Raw genomic sequence first — 16,597 nt, forward strand, 5'->3', positions numbered from 1 at the left:
TTTTAAACTTGAATCTGTACTGTACATAGCATCAGGGTAGCACAAGACGCTAGTAGTGCTTTATTGACTGGAATCAAGTTAGATAGATTGTTCCGATCGATTGTGAAATTTCTGTATTCTGTATTTCATGCGAATAATGTATTTCTATAAAAGTGAATATGGAACAAATTCAAAAATGAAAATTTCATATTCTATCGAAATATTCTGAATGGAGATGAAAAAATATAAACTCTTGGAAAACTAAGATACAGGCGGCTATGTTTTGCAAATTAGATTTGACAGCCGTCACTGAATCGGTCCTGGCAGCCTTTTAGTGCCCATGGCTGCCCAGGTAGCCAAAACGCCATGCGGGATGGAACGACTCGGTCTGTGCCAAAACCCACTTAGAAAAAAAAACGTTCAACGGTGGTCTTTCATTGGTCCAATACGTTGGATCATTGGTCCAATGAAAGTCCAATCAATCGTTCAACGGGAGGCCAACACGGGACCTTCGTTTGCCGATTTTGAAACAGACCGTTGAACCGAATGCCTTTTTTTCGTTCAACGAACCCGGCAGATAGAGGTCCATTGTTGAGCCATTTTTAACATGAGGAGATGGATCCCCGTTAGACTAGTTTTACTGCAGAATTTCTGAAGTTTTTCTACTTATTTGTTTAAACTAACAATACATATCTGCACAATACTTCTACTTCAAGTAGAATAACAACAAATTTTCTTTCTATGTAAATGTAGGACTTAATTTTCACACTATTTTTGCAATACAAAAAAAACAACAAACCGTTCCAGCAAATTGAACGAATATTTCGTGCAATATGTCGTTGAACAAGCGCTCAAAAATCAACAAAATTGAACGGCCTGCTGAGAGGGAAGGAAGAGAAGAACGACACCACCCTGTGAGAAAAAAAACACTTACAGTTAAATCAGCCCCGTTGAATTTTGTCGAGCGGCATCGGCCCGATTATCAGACCGATTTAGCACAATATCGGTCCAGTGGAGGCGCTGTGATCAAGCTGTTATTAGGCAATTCTGCACCATTTGAAACAACCGCGTCATACTAAAATATCGCGCAATATAGCGTATAACTCCGTTGCGAAAAACATTGACGTTTACAAGGCGTACCACTAGTGCAAAAGAGTGAATAATGTTATATGGATACCATACTAGGCTGCAATATTCCAAAATGGGTCTGACATATGTACTATATAGCAATTTTATAGTATATGGGTCTTGGAAATTATGACTGAAGCGTTTGATAAAGCCCAGCATACTGTTTGCTTTATTGATTATTGTGTTGTAATGTTCCATAAATGTTAGTTTGGAGTCCAAGATTACACCTAAATCTCGTAAAAATTAACTTTTTTCTACTATTTGATTTCCTAAAAAAATGTCTATAGAATGCGTTTCGTTTTTCCTACTGAAAGTTATGGAGTTGCATTTTTTACATTGAGGTGGAGTAGACTTTTGCAGCACTAAATGTGGAATAGATTGATTTCGTTCTGGAATATTACAGCGTCGTTGATATTTAATATCCTTGAAGAGTTTCATGTCGTCTGCATATCAGGGCTGGCAAAATCACGATCAAAAAATCATCAAATCACGATCACTACTGATCATGAATCACTTGTGATCTTTCCTTTAAAGATCACTACTGATCTGATCTTTTTACGATCAGTTGATCAGTCATCTCCAAATCACATCTAGGACGATCGGCAATGATCTTCCGTTACACAAAATCACTGCTGATTTTGAAACACAGCTGATCTAGATTTTTGTAAGATCAATCATTGGATGATTTGATCTGTTTTGAGCATTGTGACAAAAATCAAACGTGATCGTGATCAGACATGAATGCAAATTGATTTACTTTTTAAATCGTTGATGTTGTGTTTCATCTGGTGAGGGGTGCGAAAATTGATGACAATAGAAAATTATGCATCCAACAAAAGATTAGCGGTACGTAATAGGGCGTGTCAATGGGACTTCAAAATCAATAAATTTTGATGTTTCGAATGCGTGGAGGTGTTCAAATCGGAGAAAATTTTCTGTTTTGTCGCTTTTGGGAATCTAATGATGGGTGAAAGAGCGTGTCAATGGGGTTTAAAAATCAATAAGTTTTGATGTTTCGAATGCGTGGAGGTGTTCAAATCGGAGAAAATATTCTGTTTTGTCGCTTTTGGGAATCTAATGATGGGTGAAAGAGCGTGTCAATGGGGTTTAAAAATCAATAAGTTTTGATGTTTCGAATGCGTGGAGGTGTTCAAATCGGAGAAAATTTTCTGTTTTGTCGCTTTTGGGAATCTAATGATGGGTGAAGGAGCGTGTCAATGGGGCTTCAAAATCAATAAGTTTTGATGTTTCGAATGCGTGGAGGTGTTCAAATCGGAGAAAATTTTCTGTTTTGTCGCTTTTGGGAATCTAATGATGGGTGAAAGAGCGTGTCAATGGGGCTTCAAAATCAATAAGTTTTGATGTTTCGAATGCGTGGAGGTGTTCAAATCGGAGAAAATTTTCTGTTTTGTCGCTTTTGGGAATCTAATGATGGGTGAAAGAGCGTGTCAATGGGGTTTAAAAATCAATAAGTTTTGATGTTTCGAATGCGTGGAGGTGTGCAAATCGGAGAAAATTTTCTGTTTTGTCGCTTTTGGGAATCTAATGATGGGTGAAAGAGCGTGTCAATGGGGCTTCAAAATCAATAAGTTTTGATGTTTCGAATGCGCGGAGGTGTTCAAATCGGAGAAAATTTTCTGTTTTGTCGCTTTTGGGAATCTAATGATGGGTGAAAGAGCGTGTCAATGGGGTTTAAAAATCAATAAGTTTTGATGTTTCGAATGCGTGGAGGTGTTCAAATCGGAGAAAATTTTCTGTTTTGTCGCTTTTGGGAATCTAATGATGGGTGAAAGAGTGTGTCAATGGGGTTTGAAAATCAATAAGTTTTGATGTTTCGAATGCGTGGAGGTGTTCAAATCGGAGAAAATTTTCTGTTTTGTCGCTTTTGGGAATCTAATGATGGGTGAAAGAGCGTGTCAATGGGGTTTGAAAATCAATAAGTTTTGATGTTTCGAATGCGTGGAGGTGTTCAAATCGGAGAAAATTTTCTGTTTTGTCGCTTTTGGGAATCTAATGATGGGTGAAAGAGCGTGTCAATGGGGTTTAAAAATCAATAAGTTTTGATGTTTCGAATGCGTGGAGGTGTTCAAATCGGAGAAAATATTCTGTTTTGTCGCTTTTGGGAATCTAATGATGGGTGAAAGAGCGTGTCAATGGGGTTTAAAAATCAATAAGTTTTGATGTTTCGAATGCGTGGAGGTGTTCAAATCGGAGAAAATTTTCTGTTTTGTCGCTTTTGGGAATCTAATGATGGGTGAAAGAGCGTGTCAATGGGACTTCAAAATCAATAAGTTTTGATGTTTCGAATGCGTGGAGGTGTTCAAATCGGAGAAAATTTTCTGTTTTGTCGCTTTTGGGAATCTAATGATGGGTGAAAGAGCGTGTCAATGGGGTTTAAAAATCAATAAGTTTTGATGTTTCGAATGCGTGGAGGTGTTCAAATCGGAGAAAATATTCTGTTTTGTCGCTTTTGGGAATCTAATGATGGGTGAAAGAGCGTGTCAATGGGGCTTCAAAATCAATAAGTTTTGATGTTTCGAATGCGTGGAGGTGTTCAAATCGGAGAAAATTTTCTGTTTTGTCGCTTTTGGGAATCTAATGATGGGTGAAAGAGCGTGTCAATGGGGCTTCAAAATCAATAAGTTTTGATGTTTCGAATGCGTGGAGGTGTTCAAATCGGAGAAAATATTCTGTTTTGTCGCTTTTGGGAATCTAATGATGGGTGAAAGAGCGTGTCAATGGGGTTTAAAAATCAATAAGTTTTGATGTTTCGAATGCGTGGAGGTGTTCAAATCGGAGAAAATTTTCTGTTTTGTCGCTTTTGGGAATCTAATGATGGGTGAAAGAGCGTGTCAATGGGACTTCAAAATCAATAAGTTTTGATGTTTCGAATGCGTGGAGGTGTTCAAATCGGAGAAAATTTTCTGTTTTGTCGCTTTTGGGAATCTAATGATGGGTGAAAGAGCGTGTCAATGGGGTTTAAAAATCAATAAGTTTTGATGTTTCGAATGCGTGGAGGTGTTCAAATCGGAGAAAATATTCTGTTTTGTCGCTTTTGGGAATCTAATGATGGGTGAAAGAGCGTGTCAATGGGGCTTCAAAATCAATAAGTTTTGATGTTTCGAATGCGTGGAGGTGTTCAAATCGGAGAAAATATTCTGTTTTGTCGCTTTTGGGAATCTAATGATGGGTGAAAGAGCGTGTCAATGGGGTTTAAAAATCAATAAGTTTTGATGTTTCGAATGCGTGGAGGTGTTCAAATCGGAGAAAATTTTCTGTTTTGTCGCTTTTGGGAATCTAATGATGGGTGAAAGAGCGTGTCAATGGGACTTCAAAATCAATAAGTTTTGATGTTTCGAATGCGTGGAGGTGTTCAAATCGGAGAAAATTTTCTGTTTTGTCGCTTTTGGGAATCTAATGATGGGTGAAAGAGCGTGTCAATGGGGTTTAAAAATCAATAAGTTTTGATGTTTCGAATGCGTGGAGGTGTTCAAATCGGAGAAAATTTTCTGTTTTGTCGCTTTTGGGAATCTAATGATGGGTGAAAGAGCGTGTCAATGGGGCTTCAAAATCAATAAGTTTTGATGTTTCGAATGCGTGGAGGTGTTCAAATCGGAGAAAATTTTCTGTTTTGTCGCTTTTGGGAATCTAATGATGGGTGAAAGAGCGTGTCAATGGGGCTTCAAAATCAATAAGTTTTGATGTTTCGAATGCGTGGAGGTGTTCAAATCGGAGAAAATTTTCTGTTTTGTCGCTTTTGGGAATCTAATGATGGGTGAAAGAGCGTGTCAATGGGGCTTCAAAATCAATAAGTTTTGATGTTTCGAATGCGTGGAGGTGTTCAAATCGGAGAAAATTTTCTGTTTTGTCGCTTTTGGGAATCTAATGATGGGTGAAAGAGCGTGTCAATGGGGCTTCAAAATCAATAAGTTTTGATGTTTCGAATGCGTGGAGGTGTTCAAATCGGAGAAAATTTTCTGTTTTGTCGCTTTTGGGAATCTAATGATGGGTGAAAGAGCGTGTCAATGGGGCTTCAAAATCAATAAGTTTTGATGTTTCGAATGCGTGGAGGTGTTCAAATCGGAGAAAATTTTCTGTTTTGTCGCTTTTGGGAATCTAATGATGGGTGAAAGAGCGTGTCAATGGGGCTTCAAAATCAATAAGTTTTGATGTTTCGAATGCGTGGAGGTGTTCAAATCGGAGAAAATTTTCTGTTTTGTCGCTTTTGGGAATCTAATGATGGGTGAAAGAGCGTGTCAATGGGGTTTAAAAATCAATAAGTTTTGATGTTTCGAATGCGTGGAGGTGTTCAAATCGGAGAAAATTTTCTGTTTTGTCGCTTTTGGGAATCTAATGATGGGTGAAAGAGTGTGTCAATGGGGTTTGAAAATCAATAAGTTTTGATGTTTCGAATGCGTGGAGGTGTTCAAATCGGAGAAAATTTTCTGTTTTGTCGCTTTTGGGAATCTAATGATGGGTGAAAGAGCGTGTCAATGGGGCTTCAAAATCAATAAGTTTTGATGTTTCGAATGCGCGGAGGTGTTCAAATCGGAGAAAATTTTCTGTTTTGTCGCTTTTGGGAATCTAATGATGGGTGAAAGAGCGTGTCAATGGGGCTTCAAAATCAATAAGTTTTGATGTTTCGAATGCGTGGAGGTGTTCAAATCGGAGAAAATTTTCTGTTTTGTCGCTTTTGGGAATCTAATGATGGGTGAAAGAGTGTGTCAATGGGGTTTGAAAATCAATAAGTTTTGATGTTTCGAATGCGTGGAGGTGTTCAAATCGGAGAAAATTTTCTGTTTTGTCGCTTTTGGGAATCTAATGATGGGTGAAAGAGCGTGTCAATGGGGCTTCAAAATCAATAAGTTTTGATGTTTCGAATGCGTGGAGGTGTTCAAATCGGAGAAAATATTCTGTTTTGTCGCTTTTGGGAATCTAATGATGGGTGATAGAGCCTGTCAATAGGATTATCAATCAAAAATCAAATCGAATCAAACGAGGTTTCTAAGGTTTCTTTTTTTTAATTTCGTGATACTACTTTTAAACTTGTCAAGCGATATTCAATTTTTTCTCGCACTTTCGATTACCATATGTTTGTAATGTTCGAAAATAAGCCGTGTAGAATTAATTCATATTCATTATGATTCTAAATTCTACAATAACGACCATGTTTATGTTAATGTAATCGAATTTTGAATGCATTTATAGTGTAATGCTTGCAAGGTTATGCTCAGAATAAAAATTATTGTTTATCCATTGTTGGTGTTAGAACGTGTGTTGAAAATAAAGCATTTTTTTGGTTCCAAGAATAGTAAATACATTTTCATACATATACATATACATTTGATGTAACGTTCAAGCCATTTAGCATATATATATATTATTCGATGGCAAACGATTTTGTTATCAATAGTCACATAAATTATGTTATGGCAATACTTAGTATGCTATATGTTTGATGTTACATATTTTCAACCAAAGCAACAAAAACTGTTTACGCTCCTAAGTTAACATAAGCCTGACTTTTTAAGAATTTCTATTTGCTGCAAGGGTAGCCTAGTATTGTAATGATGACTTTTTTATGGACATATTTAAGAAAACAATATAAGTTTCATTTAGAAGATTTTTGACAACTATTACCGAAAACCGGATTATAGTGACTTTGTTTTGCCATCAATTAAAAACACTTACAAATTGAAATATTTTTTGCGACAGTTTTGAAGTTTTCGCACCTTTTTTGCGCCGTCACTAATACGACCATTGCAACACTCCCCAGGTTTCCAATCTGGACAGCATAATATCACTAATTGGCATTATAGTCGCTCTAGAGACTGCTTTAATACCGGCTTTAGCAAAATACATACAAAAGATACAAATTAGAGTTCTAAATTTAAATTTTATAACTGCATTACAATTCATGTTATTACATTTCATAAAGTAGAAATCTATATTCAGTTTCATAATTATTTTCTATCAAATATATAAATTTGTTTGATTTTGATTTGATTTTGATTTGATTTTGATTTGATTTTGATTTGATTTTGATTTGATTTTGATTTGATTTTGATTTGATTTTGATTTGATTTTGATTTGATTTTGATTTGATTTTGATTTGATTTTGATTTGATTTTGATTTGATTTTGATTTGATTTTGATTTGATTTTGATTTGATTTTGATTTGATTTTGATTTGATTTTGATTTGATTTTGGTTTGATTTTGATTTGATTTTGATTTGATTTTGATTTGATTTTGGTTTGATTTTGATTTGATTTTGATTTGATTTTGATTTGATTTTGATTTGATTTTGATTTGATTTTGATTTGATTTTGATTTGATTTTGATTTGATTTTGATTTGATTTTGATTTGATTTTGATTTGATTTTGATTTGATTTTGATTTGATTTTGATTTGATTTTGATTTGATTTTGATTTGATTTTGATTTGATTTTGATTTGATTTTGATTTGATTTTGATTTGATTTTGATTTGATTTTGATTTGATTTTGATTTGATTTTGATTTGATTTTGATTTGATTTTGATTTGATTTTGATTTGATTTTGATTTGATTTTGATTTGATTTTGATTTGATTTTGATTTGATTTTGATTTGATTTTGATTTGATTTTGATTTGATTTTGATTTGATTTTGATTTGATTTTGATTTGATTTTGATTTGATTTTGATTTGATTTTGATTTGATTTTGATTTGATTTTGATTTGATTTTGATTTGATTTTGATTTGATTTTGATTTGATTTTGATTTGATTTTGATTTGATTTTGATTTGATTTTGATTTGATTTTGATTTGATTTTGATTTGATTTTGATTTGATTTTGATTTGATTTTGATTTGATTTTGATTTGATTTTGATTTGATTTTGATTTGATTTTGATTTGATTTTGATTTGATTTTGATTTGATTTTGATTTGATTTTGATTTGATTTTGATTTGATTTTGATTTGATTTTGATTTGATTTTGATTTGATTTTGATTTGATTTTGATTTGATTTTGATTTGATTTTGATTTGATTTTGATTTGATTTTGATTTGATTTTGATTTGATTTTGATTTGATTTTGATTTGATTTTGATTTGATTTTGATTTGATTTTGATTTGATTTTGATTTGATTTTGATTTGATTTTGATTTGATTTTGATTTGATTTTGATTTGATTTTGATTTGATTTTGATTTGATTTTGATTTGATTTTGATTTGATTTTGATTTGATTTTGATTTGATTTTGATTTGATTTTGATTTGATTTTGATTTGATTTTGATTTGATTTTGATTTGATTTTGATTTGATTTTGATTTGATTTTGATTTGATTTTGATTTGATTTTGATTTGATTTTGATTTGATTTTGATTTGATTTTGATTTGATTTTGATTTGATTTTGATTTGATTTTGATTTGATTTTGATTTGATTTTGATTTGATTTTGATTTGATTTTGATTTGATTTTGATTTGATTTTGATTTGATTTTGATTTGATTTTGATTTGATTTTGATTTGATTTTGATTTGATTTTGATTTGATTTTGATTTGATTTTGATTTGATTTTGATTTGATTTTGATTTGATTTTGATTTGATTTTGATTTGATTTTGATTTGATTTTGATTTGATTTTGATTTGATTTTGATTTGATTTTGATTTGATTTTGATTTGATTTTGATTTGATTTTGATTTGATTTTGATTTGATTTTGATTTGATTTTGATTTGATTTTGATTTGATTTTGATTTGATTTTGATTTGATTTTGATTTGATTTTGATTTGATTTTGATTTGATTTTGATTTGATTTTGATTTGATTTTGATTTGATTTTGATTTGATTTTGATTTGATTTTGATTTGATTTTGATTTGATTTTGATTTGATTTTGATTTGATTTTGATTTGATTTTGATTTGATTTTGATTTGATTTTGATTTGATTTTGATTTGATTTTGATTTGATTTTGATTTGATTTTGATTTGATTTTGATTTGATTTTGATTTGATTTTGATTTGATTTTGATTTGATTTTGATTTGATTTTGATTTGATTTTGATTTGATTTTGATTTGATTTTGATTTGATTTTGATTTGATTTTGATTTGATTTTGATTTGATTTTGATTTGACACGCTCTTTCACCCATCATTAGATTCCCAAAAGCGACAAAATAGAAAATTTTCTCCGATTTGAACACCTCCACGCATTCGAAACATCAAAACTTATTGATTTTCAAACCCCATTGACACGCTCTTTCACCCATCATTAGATTCCCAAAAGCGACAAAACAGAAAATTTTCTCCGATTTGAACACCTCCACGCATTCGAAACATCAAAACTTATTGATTTTGAAGCCCCATTGACACGCTCTTTCACCCATCATTAGATTCCCAAAAGCGACAAAACTGAAAATTTTCTCCGATTTGAACACCTCCACGCATTCGAATCATCAAAACTTATTGATTTTGAAGCCCCATCGACACGCTCTTTCACCCATCATTAGATTCCCAAAAGCGACAAAACAGAAAATTTTCTCCGATTTGAACACCTCCACGCATTCGAAACATCAAAACTTATTGATTTTGAAGCCCCATTGACACGCTCTTTCACCCATCATTAGATTCCCAAAAGCGACAAAACAGAAAATTTTCTCCGATTTGAACACCTCCACGCATTCGAAACATCAAAACTTATTGATTTTGAAGCCCCATTGACACGCTCTTTCACCCATCATTAGATTCCCAAAAGCGACAAAATAGAAAATTTTCTCCGATTTGAACACCTCCACGCATTCGAAACATCAAAACTTATTGATTTTGAAGCCCCATTGACACGCTCTTTCACCCATCATTAGATTCCCAAAAGCGACAAAACAGAAAATTTTCACTGATTTGAACACTCGCACGCATATCACCTGCATTATGCAAAATTTATACAATTGTATCATTTGCTCACCCCTTTGTACAATTTTTGCTGATCCTCATCAAAAACGATTTTCTGCTCAAATCATTTCTGATCGCATCAGTAGTGATTTTTTGGAATTAAAATCTTCTCTGATTTCCTAATTCCATAATCATGATCTTACACGAAATCAAATCACATAAGGATCAGATGAGTGCGATTATGTAACGACGATTTTTCTTTAGGCTAGGATCAGTAGTGATCAAATCAGTAGTGATTTTTTAAAGTTCAAGATCAGTGATCTTAAGATCAGCAGTGATCGTCGATCACTGGTGATTTTTGATTTTTGGTGATTTTTCCAGCTCTGCTGCATATATAAGCACTTTTAGTTTTTTCAGTATGAATGAAATGTCGTTTATATTTAAAATGAAAAGAAGAGGCCCTAGATGAGAGCCCTGAGGTACGCCAAATGTTACATTAATTGGTTCAGAGTTTATGTTTTGGAAGCGAACTACTTGTATACGATTCGTTAAGTATGATTCAAGCCACTCCCGAAGGCTATGTTCTATGCCATATTTTTATTGTTTGTATAGAAGTAATGGTGTGTCAGTACGGTCGAAAGCTTTACTAAAGTCGGTGTAAAGAGTTTCTACGTAGTTGCAGCGTCCATTGCGTTCAGAGTGAATGTCACAAATTCAACGAGATTTGTTTTAGTTGAGCGGCCATTGAAAAAGCCATGCTGCTAGTTAGTTATTACGTCCTTCAGTTGTTGAAAAAGTTTTTCGTTTACAATTTTTTCAAATAATTTTGGAATGCATGAGATAATTGCTATTCAACGATAGTTTCGAATGTTAGATTTTGAACCAGATTCAAATATTGGTACAAAAAAAGAAGATTTCCATGCTTTAGGAAAAGTGCATTTAATAAGTGACAAGTTAAAAAGTAGTTGTAGTGGTAGTGTGAGTTCTTCAGTAAGATTTTTTAAGAATATTGGTGGTATACTGTCAGGTCCAGACCCTTTTAAGGCGTCTAAGTTTTTCAGTGCTGTCGAAATGTCATGTTCTGATAGATAGTTTACAGAGATGGAGTTGGAAAATGCAGGTATGAAAGAAAAGTATTCACGGTCACGGTCAGTTTCTGAATACGATGTATATACTTTTTGAAAAAAGTTTTCGAATTGTTTGCAGATTTCTGTACTAATTTTTCCTACATGTCCGTCGAGATGCATTTAAGATGGAAAATTGTTGATTTTTAGTTTAGTTTTCATGTAGTTAAAAAAATTCTTAGGACAAGTTTTTATTTCGTTTTCAATTTTGCGTTTATATTCTTCATTTGCTGGATTTATGGCTATTTTGAGTTGATTGCAAAGGTCTTTGTAATTTTGGAGATGAGTGCCACTTTTTTCTTATTTGTAAATTTTGTGTGCTTTTTGCTTTCTATTTTTCAGATGTTTCAGTTGTGAATTAAACCATACAGGTAATTTGCTATTATATTTCTCTCTTCTTATTTTCTTCGGTAATGTTTCTGCTAATACAGGGTCCGCCATCTAACTTTTTTTTGAACTAGCGGTTATTTCGACATTGGTAACCTTAATGTCACTTCTGATATGACAGAAACTTAGTTTTATCCTTCCGCTGGACGAAAATGGTGATCCGATGCGTTATCGCTTCGCCAACTAGGCTTGCGATCAGCTTGAAGAAGACGCCGATTTTTACCTAAAAATCATCTCGGATGAGGCACATTTTCATCTCGGCGGGTATAGCCGATGCATCTTCAGAGAGTGACGGTTTGATGCGGATTTTGGTCTGGTGGCATCATTGGGCCATTTTTCTTCGAAAATGAGGCAGGAACCGCCGCCACGGTCAATGGCGAGCGCTACCGCACCATGATTAGCGATTGGTTCTTCCCGTTGCTTAAAGAGGAAGACTTGGACACCATTTGGTTCCAACAAGACGGCGCTCCGTACCACACAGCCAACGCTACGATCGATCTTCTGCGCACAGTCTTCGAAGATCGAATTATCATTTAAAATTCGGATGTCGTTTGGCCGCCTCGGAGCTGTGATTTGACGACGTTAGGCTATTATCTTTGGAGGGCTGTCAAAGATAAGTGTTATGTGGACAAGCCAGAGACCATTCAAGCCTCGAAGGACTACATTCATGCAGCCATAGCTGAAACAAAGCTACATACAATCGAAAATGTACTAAAAAACTCTATCGACCGTACGCCTGCATGGCCAGTCGAGGCAGCCATTTGAATGAAATTATATTCCACAATTAACCGGAAGGATTGTATTTTAATATGAAAAAATAAATTTTGAAATCCGATGAACCGTTTCTGTTTTATTGCATGTTTTAAAAAAAAAGTTACATAGCGGACCATACATATTTTTTACAATTTGACAAAATTTGTCTACTTCGTCGTCGACATTTCCTTCTATACTCAATACATTTCGCCAATTAATTATACTACGCTTGACTTCTTCAAAGTCAATTTTATTGTATTCCGGCATTTCCTCATGCTCCCAGTCGTAGGGAAGGGATGCATTGTGTGAAAATAATGAATATTCAATTGCGGTGTGAAATGTTTCATTTCTCCATAATGGCAGGTTTGATGCATTCACACAAAAGTCTTCTGTGCAATTTGTGAAAAGAATATCTAAATATGCATTTTATCGATTTTTAACGGAGTTTACTTGATGCAGGCCAAAATTAGAAATTTTGTCGAGAAAGTAATGCAATGTTGCGTTTTCTCCTACGACTGGAAGTAAGATGGATTCATTTTCAATGTCAGAAATGAAGTCCGCATGACGTTGGTTGAAGTCGCCGAAAATATGAAGCTTTACTTCAGGTTCCATATTCGAAATGACTGTGTCTAAAGATTGAAAGAATAATTCAAAAGATGATTTGTTTGAATTTTCGGGGGGAAGTAGAGACGGAACAGAAAATATTAACTTCACCCGATATTGAGGCTTTTGCCCATACATGTTCAAATTCTTTATATTTAGGAGTAATAATTTCTGCAGAAGTAAATCAAGACTTAATGGCTATGAGGACTCCACCTCCAGATTTTATTGTGACAAAGAGATAAATTTCGATCGTGCCGAGCAAGTTTTAATGAATGTTGCAAAGTCTTCAACTTGGCCCATGAATTTGTTTCATATAAGTTACCGTCATTGAAGTGTAATAACGTGGTTTGTTGATTTGTACCTCAGCACCATATTCAACAAAAATCACACACTGGTAACAGACATTCGTGCCAGGGCCGTAACTATGTTTTCTTCAAAACGGTTGAAACTCGGGCTCATGTGTGTTTTCAACATCGAGCATCGGTGTTGGTTTTCGTTTTTCTTACCGCGCATACGCGAAATCGTACACCACACACAGCGTGCTTCGTTCGTAGAGGCGGTGTTGTGCTTTCTTTTCCGTACCAGCGCATTTACGTACCGGTACACATTAAAAGACGGTTTGAAATTTTGGACACTCATCACCTTATAATTCCGAAACCAATAGTCAGATCCGTATAAAATTCAGGAGTCATGCATGGAATCATAAGACTTTTCTTGTTAAAATCGGCCAAGTCATCGAAAAATGAGCTCGTTCCATTTTAGAGTTTGTGATTACTATTTCCGTTTTTTTCAAAATCGGAAGCTAGGGACTGGTATAGCCGGAACGGATATGTTCGATCGTCAATTGACAAGGCCTATCCATTAGACCTAACGCATTTTTTTCGTGTTTGGTATCCCTGCTCTGTATAATTGCTAGACGAAGTTTCCAGAAGTTTTGTATAAAACTTTAAAACCATTCATTTAAATCTATGTTTGTAAAATTCAGAAATTTTGTAAGGGAACCACAAGACCTTTCATTTGAATCTAAGTTTGTGAAAATCAATTTTGCCATTTCTGTAAAAAGTTAGTGCTAATAACGTTACATACACAAATACACACACAGACATTTAGCATACTCGACAAACTGAGTCGAATGGTATATGACAATCGGTCTTCTGGGCGAGGGCCGGTGAAAGAGGTGGTTACGGTGGGTAGTACTACCCACCCGAATATTTCAAAGGTGGGTTATTACCCACCTGAAATTTCGATCGATAAACAATGTTAATATTAGTGTTATTCATAATTACAATATTTGTAACTCAGAATAATAAAGGAAGAATGTGAAGATATACAACAGAGAGGTGAGACGTGATAAGGGTCACTTGAGCAAGCAGAAATCCTTTAGTAACTTAACTTTTACCTTCCGCCATAGGAGTCGAGCTTACGCAACTCATCAATACAAATTACTCGAGTCTCTGGTATGCCGGAAAGTACCGATAAAGGTATTTTACCATTTGCTATTCGAACCGGTAAAGTTACCAGAAGTTGGCACTTTCTACTCTTCTGAAAGAATGTAAAAGCTATGTTACTTGAAGATTTCTGTTTGCTCAAATGAACCTTCACATCTCACCTTTCCGTTCTATATCTTCACATAAATAAAAAAAAAAGTTTGTCGTAGAATTGCGTTTTTGTTTTTTATACTGGGGGTCAAATTCAAAATACAGAAAATAAGAAAGCGGTCAGGCTTTGAACGTCTACTTCTTTAACTGATATTCGATATCATATCACATATTTTAGATAATTGATGATCGAATCTTCAATTAGTAACGAACTATTTCTAATTTTCCCAGTTTCTCGAACCATTGTCATGATTTCCTCCAACAGATACGACAGTTTCGCATACATACGTTCGTGGTTTCTATAATATTTCTGCTCTTGAATGAGCGCGTTCGCATTTAGGAGAGTATTGAATCGACTTGCATTCGGTGCGGTCCGATCCTGCCATAGAGAAGATTGCTAACACATCGTTCAAAAAGTCAATTTTGATGGTACTTTCCTTTTCAAAACAGTTGATGTTAATGTACCTTTTTCCGTTTGAGTGTTGTTATGACTCCGGAGAAAAAAGGTAGATCCATGTTTCGTCCACTGTTTCATACCAACGCAAGAAATCCATTTTATTGCGACTAAACAGTGCCGCTCTTTGGATCGTTGATGCGTTGTTGCTTTTTCCGATTGTGAGCGAACGAGGCACCCATTTTTGCCTAAGATCGTAACAGCACTTCCAGTTGATATGCTAACTTTCTTAGCACATCTTATATCACGAACTATGATCTTGCGTCCATCCATCACGATTGTCAAAACTTGCTTATTTTTTTTGACCACCTTAAAAATCAGAATACCACGAATCGTTGTTATTAATCCTAGTACGGATAACACTTCTCAAACTTGTTAGGCTTGCGCGGTTTTATTTCTTTAAAAAGCAATGTTTTATCTATAAACGAAATTTCATTTCATTTTCAGTTTTTCATAAGTGAATAAGTAACGTCTTTTATATGTCGGTAGGATTAGTGTTTGTAGTCCGGATGACGTGAAAGTTTGACACCTGTCATCTTAACTTTGGGACTTTCGAAAAATGAGGTTAGTTTGACACTTCAAACGTCATTTTTGGATCAGTCCCGGGACCTTTTTTGTGGTGTGCACATCAGCGGCTGGACCTTTTGTGGATTTATTTTGTGCACCGTTCGATTCGCACGAGACACATTTTGATCGAAATTCGGAAGTTTCTTCATATTCGAGGATATTTTTGTAGGATGACCTCAATCATGGACTACTAGATAAACGAGTTCAGCACCTTACATCATCAACCCCAACAAACTGAACGTTCAAGGTAACCAAAATTATCAAAAAGTTAGTTGCGAAAATTCACAGACATTATTAAGTTTATACGCAACACAAAATAGACTGCTGCCTCAATATTCAACACAAATGTTGGCAGTATTTTTGATATAGTTGAGTAGTCCTACGTCAACAATTCGAACAACCCCATAGTAGTTTTATGTTGTATTTAACGCTTAAATAAGCATTTTTGTTTAGAAACAAAAAATCCAAAACGTTTCAAACTTTACGCGTTTTATGCAAAGTTATATCGAAATTAAATATTTAAAAAAATCGATTTTGCTTTTTTAAGGGATAAATAACATTTCCATTAGAATTAAGGTAGACTTGGAAATGGTCGGTTGTTTCCCCCGGTACGAAAAATTACCCCCCTGGGCTTAACATGTTTCACCGGCCCTCGGTTCAAAAATCGGTTTTCACAGTGATTGCAGGGCAACCAAAAATATTTACGATAAAATGCAGAGTATTTATCTATTCATGCGTGAAAAAGCAAAATATTGATCATAGCCAAGTAATGTTTATGATCAAATGAAGGTAAATTTTACGTTTTTGAACATTTGTTAACATTTTCGACTCCTAAACAAAGTTGTTACAGAGAATGATCACATGTTTTGCTAAGTTCTCAATCATAAATGAACGTCGGTTGTCGCATAAAACATTTTTGTATCTAGAAAATGACAGATATTTTGGGACTGCATCCTTTCTATATGAGAAAGACAAGAAGGTTTGAAACACAGATTCTGAAATTTTCCTAGGGGACGAGTACAACGTGATAGGATAGTCGATGTCTTTCACTTAGCCCACCTGGGTTCGATTCCCAACTCCGCACATAGGGTCAGAAAGATTTTCTGGTCCGAAGAGACGAATGACCTAAGGTG

Source organism: Malaya genurostris, chromosome 3, assembly GCF_030247185.1.
Source record: "Malaya genurostris strain Urasoe2022 chromosome 3, Malgen_1.1, whole genome shotgun sequence".
Lineage (NCBI taxonomy): Eukaryota > Metazoa > Arthropoda > Insecta > Diptera > Culicidae > Malaya > Malaya genurostris.